The 13,362-nt window shown below is 31.6% G+C and overlaps 1 pseudogene; it reads right to left on the bottom strand.

Moving 5' to 3' along the window:
* Positions 1–1,577: 1,577 nt before the first annotated feature.
* Positions 1,578–2,303, bottom strand: LOC110598834 (mitochondrial fission regulator 1 pseudogene; annotated as a pseudogene).
* Between the last annotated feature and the right edge of the window lie 11,059 nt (positions 2,304–13,362).

Below are 13,362 nucleotides of genomic sequence, written 5' to 3' on the forward strand. Positions count from 1 at the left end.
ACATGCAGTTTTGTTATTTAGAGATATTCTAAGTTTATTCATTAACTTTTTAATTTAATGAAGTTAGGATATACTCTTTTCTGATTTTTGACAAGTACATAAGATGCATTGTACTCTATAGAATTTTTTTCTTAATAAGGTTTGATGTTATTATGGTACTTTATATATTTCATAAAGCCTGTAAGAATAATTGGCTTTTGTGTTTGTCACACTAGCTCTATGAACATAAAAATAGATATAAATCTTTTCATTTGCTCAATGTCAAGGAGACAGTGACTGGATTAGGCCACAAATACTGCTCACCTATTTTTTTAAACAATAATTTCCTTATATAGGAGCACTGGCCAAAATTCAATACCAATACAAATATAAATTTCTTAGAAGGTCAAAATCCTCCCAGGAAGTGTAACTTTATTTTTACTAGATTGAAATAATAAATCTAAATATATACAAATAGTAGGAGATTCTGGCATTAACTATAACAGAGCTTATCAGAAATAGAAAGTCTTGAGATATATATTAAGCATTTTTAAATGATCCTTTGTAATAAGTCCTTAGCAAATTGTCCTTAGATGAGAAAGACAGTTATTCATTTTTTAATAACATCTAAGACTTATATTGCCCAACAAAATTTGTCAGACCAGTATTCTGACCAATGACAAACAATGTGTAGGAAATTTATTCATCTGAATGAATAAAGTTTCATTATAAAATAGTTAATATTTTGACCAAAATTAAAGATTTTTAGACTCCATGATGCTGAGATCTCCAGAATTATTATCTTAGCAAAAAAAAAAAAAAATCACCTGTATGATTCCACTGATTGAGTCGAAAGAAGAGAAGATGGTACAGTCTAGGTTTTTTCTAAAAAGAGATTTAATTCAATAATTTTATCCATCACTACTTGAAAATAGATTGTATTCCTAAGCTCTGGATGGTAAGGAGGTGAAAGCAGCTTTCCTGTCTTAAGTTTCTCTGTAACGGAAAACATTATGGAATTTTAGCAAACTTTACACAATTCCTATAATGTAAGACAGAATATAGGTTCTGCTAAGGGCAAGAAGACTTCAATTTTTAAATATTTCACCCCTACAATGCACGTTATACCACCTGTCCCAACATCAAATAGTAAATGAGTATTGAGAACAAATGAAGATAACAGTACCCTCATTGTTATTCTTTGTTACTAATTTTTATATAAATGGTTTCATATACAAATATAAATATATAAACCATTTATACAGATAATAAGAACTTAAATGCACAGTAACATCTAAAATGGTCCTTTCTGTGTTGTGAAATGTTACGATTATTTTCAAAACTAGAAACCTGAATACACTGGCCACATATTAAAAACATGTCGGAATACCCATATATTATACAGAGTTCCAGAATGAACCATCTCATAAAAGCAAAACCAAACTTATTAATGTTTTCATTATTGTTTAATCCTCCAATTAGGCTAAAAGGAAACACTGAATCAGGTATTTATTAAATACTTCAGGTTTCTACTAGCTAAACTCAGCCCTCACAAACCAACTGCTGAGCTGGGATCATATTTCTGAGCTCATTGTCTATTAGAAGTTTGAAACACTTTCAACTAAAGCCTTCCTTTATCCTCTAGACTTTAACATATGTGTTCCAAATAACACTGTCTCTGAGGTAGCCTCTGATTCAGACTTTATCTTGGCTCTCACTTTGATAGCAATATGCAAATTTCTTTTCCAGAGCCGCTGCTAGAGGACATCAGGGTCAGTACATCTACTGGGTTGTACTTTTAATCTTAGCTGTGTACTCCTTATTGATCAGAGCTTTGCACTGTTTATATCTTTAATGATCTCTAACATATTAGCATGCCAGGTTTCTTTGGAGTGACCTTAACCAAACTCTTTTCAGCATTAGCTTTTTTCTATTTTCTTTCTTAATTAGATCAATAGCAGAAAAGCTTTGGTGAAGTCCTGGTGGAGGGAGGTTCTGTGTGGTGGGAGAGTGGGAGGGCTGTAGTAACAGTATGCTAGAATCCACGCGAGATCTTGTTGCTTTAGCAGAGTCACAGTTTTAGCAATCTGAGCACTGGAAACAGCAAGTTCACTTCCAAGCTCACAGAACTTCCAAAGTGTTTCTTCATTTGCTAATATTATTATCTTCAGTGGGGACTTTTCTTGAGACAAGTTTGGTAAGGAAATCTGCCTGCCTGGAGGCTTCTCAAAGAAAGGAAGTTCTTGTTTAAAGCTTGGCCTTGACCTTACTTCTGTCCTTAGTCTTGTTGAACACTCTCCATGTGACATCAGCAAAAGATACATCTCTCCTGAGTCATTGGGACTGGATTCCCATGCATGGTTAGCACTGAATCTGAATTTTTGTACATTGAATCAGAATAAAACTGTCCAATTTTCCTTTGGATACTTTGAAATGAACATATGGCTTCCCAGAGCAGAGTACTGATGGCATGCTTACTCAAACTTGTAGAAAAGCCATCCTAATGGAGTGCTAAATCTAGCCAAGCATTTAGATAGCAAAGTCGCCCCAAATTTGCATCTCAATTGTTTCAGGCATACATAGCAGCACATAGCTCATAAAATACACTCATCAACTCAGCAACCATCACCTTCTTCAGTTTTTCTGGCTTCCAGATTCATCTAATTCCTAATATACCCCCCCCACCCACTTTCTTCAATTAAATTTAGTATAGAAAAGAGAAAAGAGAAATTAAATAACACAAAGTGGGAAAGAATTCTTCTGGAAAATAAGATTCTAATGATTTTTTTTTTTTTTTTTTTTGTACTCGGGATTGAACTCAGGGGCATTTGACCACTGAGCCACATGTCCAGCCTTATTTTATATTTTAATTTAGAGACAGGGTCTCACTGAGTTGCTTAGTGCCTCAGTAAGTTACTGAGACTGGCTTTGAACTCGCAATCCTCCTGCCTCAGCCTCCGGAGCCTCTGGGTTTACTGGTGTAAGCTGCTGCTCTAATGATTTTTAATTAGAATATTTTGTTTAGCCATAAATTTATGTGAAAGAGCTGAATGAGTGGGTGATGTTTCAGTGTGGGGAAAAAAAAAAAACAAACTCCAAGTTCAATAAGTGCATTCCACTGATTCAATTTGATGCATTTTAGAAAACAGTTGCTGAATTTTATATCTAATTGTAAGTAACCCACTGGAATAATTATCTGAACTTACAGAGTTTTGACTAGTCTTCAGAAACTAGCCTCTACCTCAGAGCAAAGCCTGTCCAAGGAAGGAGGCATAACCCTTGCTAGCTCCCAATAAACATCTCTTTGCTGCTTACATCCATTTTGGTCTCTGGTGGTCTTTTGAGGGTTCCGAATTGGAGCATAACACTCTATCTCAAAGTATTTGAATGAACATTTCTATATGCTAAAATTAAATAAATACAGATGCCAAGTGAAATATAATGGTCTTTGGTCAAATATCACAAAAATATATTTTTCATTTATTTCATATTACAATAAATCACAAAGGTGTTTCATGAACACAACTGTAAGCAAATTTTGATTTTGAAATTTTGAAATTTGATTTTGAACATTTGTGCACATGTAACAAGTTCATACCTCCAATCTCCATGAAAATAAAATATTATGACATACACAATTTTAGAATCTTTTTGTCACTTAAATTGGGAAGAAAGATGAAAGGAGAGAGGGAAGGAGGAAGGAAGGGATCAAAGGGAGAAGAAAAATGGGGGGAGATTATAGTAGCCTGTATGAAATAATAGTGCTTCTAAGTGTTAATACTGGTGCTTGGATTAACTACTCATTCCTGCCAAATGCCCAGGCCCAGGTTCAAACTTATTTTGAGAATTAACACATTGTTCCTTGAATTTTTTAATAAGTCTTTGCCAGTCATGTCAGGGCAAATCAAACCACATCAATGGAATGTCTAGAGAGGAATGAAAAAATGGGGATCTGCCCCTTTTCATCCCAAAGTTGATTTTTATGGTCACATTTCCTTGATATTATACTTTAAGGACAATTTTTCTTTTTGCCAGTAAGAATTTTTGAATCATTTTTAATTACAAATCTGTTCATTTTATTCTCTCACAGAAATGAGCCCAAGGTTTAAAACTAACTTCTAAAGTTCTAAAGTGGTTAAAAAGCTAATTAGTTTTATGGGACAAGAGCAGAAATTCTGCAGATTATATTTTCTATTGTATATTAAAGCCCAATAGTTAATAAGAATCTCTTTTAAAGTTCTAAAAAGGCTGACTTTTGTTAAGGCAAGACTACATAATTACCTTTTAAATGCTGCAGAAATATTGGAAAGGATTCCTCGTGGTCATCACATTTATGTCTCTATTAAGGATGCTAACTTTTCGTTTGTCTTCACATTTGCAAAATAATTAGGTTTGCCCTGAGGAGTCAACAATTCAAAATCTTTAAGAATGATACAAATGTCTGTTGATAGAGCAGTCTTCTGTGCACTTGTCTGAGAAAAAGATGTAATATTGTGAAGAACTTAAAAGAAAATTTACCACAGAGAAGTTTCAGCAATTATCTACAATGTAGAGATTCTAAAATTTGAATATATCCTCTGCTAGAGGATACTATGTAAACAAGATTCTAATTGTCATTGATTTATTATAATCATCTTTACTATTGGGGAAAATTACACAAAACAAGTAACTGGTTATTGTGCAGCCTTTTTTTTTAATCATTAAAACAAATGAAGTCTTACAATATTACCAGTTTGTGGTACGTATGATTACATGTTGATCCCTCTCTGTCCCTACAACTGAAATAGATTTAAACACACATGCATACACACACAGACACACATACTATCTTCAGCATATATTCAAGTAAAAAATGCTCTATTACTAACTAGAGGTGATAAGTTGCACCTAAGGACTTAAATATCTTGCATGACTGAATATTTATGCCTAATAAGCAACAGTTCCTCTGACCCAGAAAATGCCATTCTATTCTCTAATTCTATGTGTTTGGTGATTTTAGGTATCCTGTGTAAGTGCAATCATAGAGTATTTGTCCTTCTGTGACTGGCTCCCTTACTTAGCATAATTATGGTCCTCTAGGTTGATCCATGTTTTTTTAAGCAGTAGTATTTCTCTCTTTTTCAAGCTTAATAATATTCAGATGTATATATGTACTGCAAATCCATTTATCTATCAGAACTTTGGGTTGTTTCTATATCTTAGCTTTGTGAATAATACTTCAATGAGCATGGGACCGCAGGTATCTCAAGATACTGACTGAAGTTCTTTGAGATGTATATTCAAACGTGAGATTATGGTATCATATGGTATTCTATATTTAATTTTTTGAGGAACCTCCATATTGTTTTTCATAGTACTACACTATTCTACATTTTCTAACTACAGTATATAAGAGTTATACCTGAGATAGTTTCTTGAGCTTTGTGTCCTATCACCAGTGTATCAAATTATGAAAGCTCTTAAAAGTTCAATCTGACATTCCTTATGAAACCTTTCAGCAAAGCAAACTTATGGACGTCTGTGTGGTAAATCAACACTCTTGTACCTATGTAAATGATTAGGTCAAATCTATTGAGACCAGAGAAGTTTTGCAGTCTTCTTTTCAGATTATTTTGATAGAGAAAAACTGTTGGAAAAATTTTGTTCTTCACTGAGAAACTGTACTCTCTATCACACACCAAACTTCATTCATCCAATATGACTCCATGAAGGTATTTTACAATTGATACATTATAGGTTACTGATACTACTGCTGACAAATTCTTGTTTATGGTCACATAAATAAATTCTGTCTAGTAGAACAAAAACTTCACATTTATTGCAACATAATTTGTAAATGTGTATGTTATTGAAATTTGTGTGTTATTGAAAAAAATGTGTATGTTATAACCTCTGAACATGTCATAACATCTACCTGGTTCTGTCATTTTTCAGATACATACAAATCTTTTATTTTTTTCCATTTTTTTTTTGTACCGAGGACTGAATTCAGGGGCATTCGAACACTAAGCCACATCCTCAGCCCTATATTGTATTTTATTTAAAGACAGGATCTCACTGAGTTGCTTAGTGCCTCACCATTGCTGAGGGTGGCTTTGAACTTGAGATTCTCCTGCCTCAGCCTCCTGAGTTGCTGGGATCACAGATGTGTGCCACAGCGCAGCTATATAAAAATCTTTAATACCTGCTTATTTTATATCTGTATGAGAGTCATGATTTTACCCTTTTCTGAAAACTATCTTTCAGAAGATGCATTAATATCCCTGTTATGCGCCAACACTGAATGAGAACAGCTCATAGAAAGCCTAGCTTCAGCATGAGCAAAGGATAGAATAAGAGTGGCAGCCCTGGAAGCTATCAGTAAATGATATGCCTAGGAGCAAAAGATTTGAGTAGCATATTTTCGTGGTCAGCCAAGTCATATAAATACAATGTAAGTAAATGAATTGCTTCTATTACAAAAAACTTAGACTGTGTCATATTTCAAAACACAAATTCAAGTCCCAATAACCTGTTATTAACCTAAAATTTCAAAACACAAATTCAAGTCCCAATAACCTGTTATTAACCTAAAATTTCAAAACACAAATTCAAGTCCCAATAACCTGTTATTAACCTAAAATAAATTGGGGTATTATAGGAGAACTAAGTAGGATCATATTCAAAATATTTACTAAGGTGCTACTACATGAACATTTTATAGAGTAAATAAATAAATATTATTTCGTCTCCATAAAAGATATTTGCTCTAGAAAGTAAGCTATGAGAATATAAATCAGTGCATATTTTGCCTGTATTCAAACTTTAAAAAAAACTTATTGTCACCAAAATATAAAGAACTTACAATTATTTCTCTAGTCATAGGTCTTCTATTAAACTATAGGTTTGAAACAATATTTTGACAGTTAATTATCAACATGATACAATTTTACAAAATATTCTTTGCCTATTGATGTACACTGTAATAAATATCTTCCAGTTAAAGTAAAAATGTTAATTTTTCTTTACCTGCAGAGACTGACACTTTTTTAAAAATATTGTTATACATGCTTTTATAAATGAAGTGTGGGAGAATTTATTGCAATTCCTTATATTTCAATTTTGATTCAAAGATCAAAATAATATTAATAATAATTTTAATTAATAATAATACTAATAGCATAATAATGGTAATATGGAAGTATTATTTTCATTTTAAGTCCTTTACATATATGAGGAATATGCATTTGAAAAAAGATTTTATCAATAAAATCTCAACATGATAAAATAACTATCTTATCTTTGAGAGATTGAGAATAACAATGATAGAAAAACATGTCAAATTATTCAGAGCTACACAGAAAAATCATTGGCTTTTGTTCTAATAGTAGATTCAGCTCAATCAATATATTACTCAGCTAACAGAGATAATAGGGATTTCACATCAGGATATTATGCCTTGATTGCTATCAGACTTTTTCTTTCACAGAGGATATGTAAGCTGTCAAAAGTAGTAAATTAAATATTTCAACAGCTTCTTGAAGTCATTAGCATTATTCTATCTATGATTACAAGCAATTAACCTTAACCTCTACCTTATACTGTATACAAAAATTAAAGCCAGGTGGTTTCTGAAACTCAATGTGAAAGATATATATATCTTTTGGAAGTTTTCATAGTTGAATATATTTATGAATTTGTGATAAATGATTTATTTATATGAAAAAAGCAATAATTATAAGAGAAATAATCCATAAGGTAAAATTTTTAAAATAAAGACCTCTGTTCATCATAACCCTTAGAAACCTAAAAGCAGACTACCTAGTAGAAGTAGAGTTTGAAGCAATGATTCATTCACTGATTCCAACAATGGAGTTCCTTTTGTTTGAATTTAAAGAATAATTACTTATGATTCTTTTAATATTTAATAATAAAATCTCATTTTTAATAAAAGAACATATATATATTGCATACTGTATAAAATACAGATTTTAATACTATGTCCTTTTCATCCCCATAGATCTTTTCATAAGATAATTAAATATGCACAATTGTTAATATGCATGTTTATCAAGTTCAAAACATATATTAAATAAGAGTAGATCCAATTTCTCATTTATATACATTGTAGAACAGAAGTGATATAATATTTTCATATGAAGATTCATTCAGCAATATATTTTTTCTCACTGTAATATTTAATTTCATGTGTCAAATTGATTGGGCCATAGAGTGCCCAGATGTTTGGTTAAGCGTTATTTTTAGTATGTATGTGAGTGTGGTTCTGGATGAGATCATTATTTTAATCAACTACCCTCTCTAATGTAGATGGGATTCATTCAGTCAGTATAAGACTTAAACAGAACAAAAAGTCTGAATAAGAGGGAACTGCTGTCAGAGTGTTTGACCTGGAATACTGATCTTTTTTTTGCTTTTGAACTCAAACTGAAAAATTGACACTTCTTGGATCATTAGGTTCTTTGGAGATAGGTAGTCAAATTTTTAAAAATTTAAATATTCTTATGCAATGAAAGGCTATTGATTTTCAATAATCATATATGTATATGCATGCTTTTGGTTTGGATAATACACTGACTAAATATTTTAGATAATATTTACATCTATACAGCTCTTCTAGGGTTTTATTGTTAGTCTAAAATGGAAGTAAGTCTTATGATAGTAACATTCTTCTTCTTATCAAATAACATTCTATTTAATAATGTGATTTGTAACTGAACATAGCTCAAAGGCATCCCCCCATTCTCCTAATATATCTATAAAGTCGACAATATGTTTTCTATGTTCAATGAATATAGAGATTAGTTTTTGAGCTTCTAGATTGTTTTGATTTTCTTGAGAAAACATCACATACAAATATAGCCTTTTGATTAATGGATTAAAAATTCTGTATTACCAGTTTAAAGAGAGACTCAAAATATGGTTATCAGCAATATAAGTATTTTCTTCTAGAAGAAAAAAAAAACATAAATGGTTATTTTCCCTTGTACCCTAACCCACAATGGACCCTGCATTAGTTAGTATCACTCTAAATAGTGGAATTGTGATAGGAGGACACAATCAAATAGGGCAAAGCATGGAGCTCCACATTGCAAAGTCACTGGGCACTTGGTGATCTAGTGGAAAAGAAACTGGAGAGCAACCAAAGGCAACTGCCTCCATTTTGCCTTCATCCTCTGAGTATAAGGGTATGATGTTTATTATTTCATGTCTTTGAAATATACTACACAGTAATAATTGCAATAGCAGTCACATAAGAGATAAGCATGATTATCAATGGCTTCTGATGTTCAAAAAATGACTGGATTATACTACCAAAGTACTACTACAAAAAGTAAAACACCCTTGAATGAGATAAAATATGTAAAACTAATTAACAATTTATATAAAATATTACATAATGTCATAAAGATATATTCAACAAAATTCAAACAAAAAACTATTATTCTGTTTACCATAAAGAATCATTCCACAAGACAACTAAGTGTCTTGTGGTATATTTTAAATGTTGGAGAAAATACTTATAATGATGAAATAAAACAATCTTCAAATAAATGTATGATATGTCAAGATCATTGTATTGTCTTGAACAACTAATATAAAAAAAATTGAGAATATAAAAGCCATTTTCTGCATGCAATGTCTAGGAGAATTTTCTATAGGTTACCAAAGCAGAAAAGTGAATATAAGGCAATGCATAAAATAAAAAATTAAAATAAATAAATACAAAATATTGTTAAATTTAACTAGTGAAAAAATAAATAATTTTATGGCTAAAGTAATAACACAACTAAAATTGTAGGTAAAACCAACAAGATGAAGACAGATCACCAATGAATAATTAATTATAGAGAACAAAACTCATATTTTGAAGGGAGGCAGAAATACTGAGTGTTGAGAGCCACAGCCAAAGGGGCCCCAGCAAACTTCCAGCTGCCAGCAAACTTCCAGCTGCTGGCTGATGATTGGCTTACAGCAGCCCCAGCAACATCTAGCTGATTGGCTCCTCTGCGGTGATGTTCATTGGGCTGTTTCCCTGCCCTTTCAGACCACGGAGCTGCTCATTGGGGGACTTCTTTGGCTCCACCCACGCGACCCAGCCAATCGGCCTCAAGAGCAGGAGGATTGTGGGAGGTGGTGAGGCTTGTGTGGGTGAGAGGCTTGTGGAAGCCGGTGGTGGCAGTTGGGCTCTGAGGGTTTTTTCCTGAGGAGCTGTTTTGTTTGGCGTTTGTAGTTCTAAAAATAAAGTTAGTTTCTTTTGACAAGTGGCTCCTGAATTGTGCCCAGCCAGACTGCGGCACTGAGAACTGTAAACTTTATTAGAAAACATATATAACTAAATATGGATACTTAAAATTTAAAGGAAACCATCAAAAGCATGGTTTAAACATGATTTTAAACTTCCAGATCAAAAGGAAGATAAAAAGAAAGTATAGAAAATATTACTTATTCAATAAAGAGTAAGAAAGAAAAGCAGAGAAAAACAATTCAGAAAAGTTTTATTCAATTTTCAATACATACCTAATCTATCACCAACTTGACCTCAAGATGTTGTTTGAAATATATTTCATCCTTTCATCTTTAACAAACTGTTCAAAAGTAGCACAGTACATTGTCATTAACATCCAGAATTCGTCCTCCTCCAATCCACTCACCATATAATGATATAAATGTACTTTGTAAATTGTTTTAAAACTTCCAGTGGCTTTCACTGATCATAGAATGACACACAAAATATTCATCTGGTCATAAGAATAACATGACAGTGCTTCTTATGTCTTTCCTTTTAAAAACTCATTCTTTGAACGTTTTATTTGGTGAGTTTTCAAAATTATAGAATAAACTCTGAATTAAAAGGCCTCTAAAAACTTATGATATGCAAGTGATTTCTCTCCCTAAACACTATCCCAAGTCACATTCATTTTAGAACAGAGATATGTAGGTATGAAGAATATCTGGAAATTATGTTTTAATCAATAAAACAGAGTCCACATAATGTGCCTCAATTGTAAGGTGAGTAAATGATTAAAAGCTAAAGACAATTTTCTACTAAACATTTATAACAAACTCTTCTCTTTGCTTCCTCATGAAAATAGCATTGATATTTTACAAATATGGTTAAGTTTTACTAAAGAAAATAAAACCTAGCTGATACATAAATGGATATTCTTTCAATTAGTTAAAATTTTTGTTATAGCCTAGATAAGTCTATTAAAATTATTTCACAATTCTTTTAAAAGGACTTTCAGATTGAATTGTATTTCTATTTATATATGCCATAAATAACTAGAAAGTTGCTCCCAAACTTACCAAAAAAGGATCACAGTTGATACAGAATTTTCTTTTGGTCACTTTGGGATTTTTCTCTTCCCCCCAATCAACTTTTAGAAGAAAAGTTATATTCTAATTAATAGGTCATTTGTGAATTTTATTAAAATTTTAATAAGGCATTTTTCTCTGTCTCATTGAGGCACTTGAACATTTTTTTCTTTCTAATTAAGAGATCAAAAAATCAAGTTGTTCAGACTTTTGTCCCTCAGTATAGAGATTACAGTTTCTAATTTTATGTTCTCAGCTTATGCCATACCCCAAGGTTATGAAGTAAAAGTGTCAAATGTAGGATTTGATGTTTTAGTTATCCAATTAGTCTATATTCAATTGAAGTTTCCAGGAAAAGTTTTGTAGGTTTAATATCAAAGCCAAATTATAATGTTTTTGAGATTTATAAAGTCTTCAAATATATAAAGCCATTTTAAGTTTTTTGGAAGATGTTGCTCTGTATCGAATAATGTCCAAATATTCAAAGAATGACATTAAAAAATACTTTGAAACAGAATTTTAGTTTCTTTCTCAAGTAGTTTGGTATAATTTTTAGTGATGCCTGAAGTTAAGAATCTGAGAATTTCAAGAAGATATTATTTCATCATAGAAACAAATTGTATTAACTCTTAAATAAAATAAAAACATAATAGTTAGCCAAATAAAACATCATCATACTATTTTATTGCTTTTTTTAAGGCTAATGTACTTATTTTTCTACTTGAGCAATTATCATTTATTAAGGTTAATTCACTTAAATATTGCTAACAAAAGGCCTGAATATTATATGAATTTTAATTTAATTTTATGACCATTTTATACCTTCAATAATTATTGCAAATATAGACATATAGTAATGAGATATTTACTATGTATAATAATTTTACAATATTATAAAATATAAATTAATGCCTGAAATCAAAGCAACTCTATGCTTACCATCTTTTCAAACTTCTTTTCAAATTAAGAAGTGTTACATGTAAAATGCCTACAGATATCTAACTAGAGATGAGTAGGTTGTTATATATATCTGATTCTGAAGTTTAGACATAAATTTGAAAAAAAGTCAGCATGAATGAGTAAGGTTGGATTTAATATCTTAAAACTGGTAAAATCACCACTGGAATACATTCTGATAAAGTATCAACTGGGAAATAAGTTGTATAGTCTTTCAAGATGAGAGATGAAATGGGTGAAAAGAAATCAACAAGGATGACCACAAAAGGTCAGTCAGTGACATAGTAGGAAAACCAGGAATGCAATGTCTTGACATCCAAGTGTAGAAAGTGATTCATGGAAAAGGGAGTTAACAAGGATGTCAGTTGCTGGTGGAAGATGAATTAAAATAAAAATTTAAAGGTGGAAATCATTGATAACTTTTGTAAGAGCAGTTTTACTATACAAGAGGCAATGAGGGGTGAGGGTAAGGAATCAGCAAAAGCCTAGTGGTAAAAGTTTTAGGGGGAATAAGAAAATAGAAATTATAAAACTTATCTCTAGTCTTAAAAGATTTTCAGAAAAACTGGGAGAAATCGCTTCTCCACAGAAATTATAGTGGTACAAGAAACTAAAGATATAAAAGCTAGTTAAAGAGAAAGTACTTCTTGTAAATAGGTATTTAAGGTTATTATATTCCTTCAGGAAAATTTCACACATATGTTTTATATATAATTGGAAAGGGGAAAAAAATCAATAGTGACCAACAAGAAGTCATGAAAAATAAGCCATGAAGCATACTCTCATGGGTGTCAGAGGAGTAAAAACTGATATAATCTATCTAGATAATAATTTGTCAGTGTCTATCAAATGTTTAGTTGCTCATAGCCTTTCATCAACAAATTCTACTTGCAATAAACTATTCTAGACGTATTTTTATTTCAGCAATAGAGATTAAACCCCTGGGCACTTAACCACTAAACCTTATCTATAGTCATTTTTAGTTTTTATTTTGAGACAGGGTCTCATTAAGTTGCTTAGGGCCTTAGATACTGGGACTGGCCTTGAACTTGTGATCCTCCATCATCAGCCATCCATACTCTAGACACATTTTTACAGGTCCCTAAATAT

Source organism: Ictidomys tridecemlineatus, chromosome 2 (assembly GCF_052094955.1).
Source record: "Ictidomys tridecemlineatus isolate mIctTri1 chromosome 2, mIctTri1.hap1, whole genome shotgun sequence".
In the NCBI taxonomy this organism is placed as follows: Eukaryota; Metazoa; Chordata; class Mammalia; order Rodentia; family Sciuridae; genus Ictidomys; species Ictidomys tridecemlineatus.